This window comes from Octopus bimaculoides, chromosome 18 (genome assembly GCF_001194135.2).
Source record: "Octopus bimaculoides isolate UCB-OBI-ISO-001 chromosome 18, ASM119413v2, whole genome shotgun sequence".
Taxonomy (NCBI): Eukaryota; Metazoa; Mollusca; class Cephalopoda; order Octopoda; family Octopodidae; genus Octopus; species Octopus bimaculoides.
In genome coordinates this window covers 38,478,106-38,478,744 of record NC_068998.1, presented here as the reverse complement: position 1 = coordinate 38,478,744, position 639 = coordinate 38,478,106, and the positions used below count along the sequence as shown (strand labels likewise).

The 639-nt window shown below is 32.6% G+C and overlaps 1 long non-coding RNA gene across 1 annotated transcript in view; it reads left to right on the top strand.

Moving 5' to 3' along the window:
* The window catches only part of LOC128249771 (uncharacterized), a 26,125-nt gene that overhangs the window by 1,687 nt on the left and 23,799 nt on the right, over positions 1-639 (top strand). Inside the window, exon 2 of the long non-coding RNA XR_008265874.1 lies at positions 26-98. This is a non-coding gene — a long non-coding RNA (uncharacterized LOC128249771). The remainder of the gene's footprint in view (positions 1-25; positions 99-639) is intronic.

Here is a 639-nt window from a genome sequence, read left to right as displayed (position 1 = left end):
ATATACATTCTTTTATTTGTTTCAGTCGTTTGCAGCTATGCTGGAGAACCGCCTTGAAGGGTTTTAGTCAAAGAAACTGACCTCAGGACTTATTCTTTGTAAGCCTAGTACTTATTCTATTGGTCTCTTTTGCTGAACCATTAAGTTACAGGAATGTAAGCACATCAACATCGGTTGTGAAACGATGGTGGGGGGAGGGACGAACACAGACATGAAGACACACATGCATAAATATATACACACACATATATACGACAAGCGTCTTTAAGTTTCCGTCTGCCAAATCCACTCACAAAGCTTTGGTCAGCCCGAGGCTATAGTAGAAGACATTTGTCCAAGGTGCCACATACACACACACAGACACACATACACATACACATACACACACATATGTATACATACATACACATATAGATATTTGTATATACATATATATACAGGTATATATGTATATATATGTATATATGTATGTATATATATATATATCTATATATGTACATATATTCATATATACATACACACATATATATGTATACATATGTAGATATGTGTGTAAATATATATATACACACATATATATGTATATATATGTAGATGTGTGTGTACATATATATATACATAGAAATGTCTATCTATCTA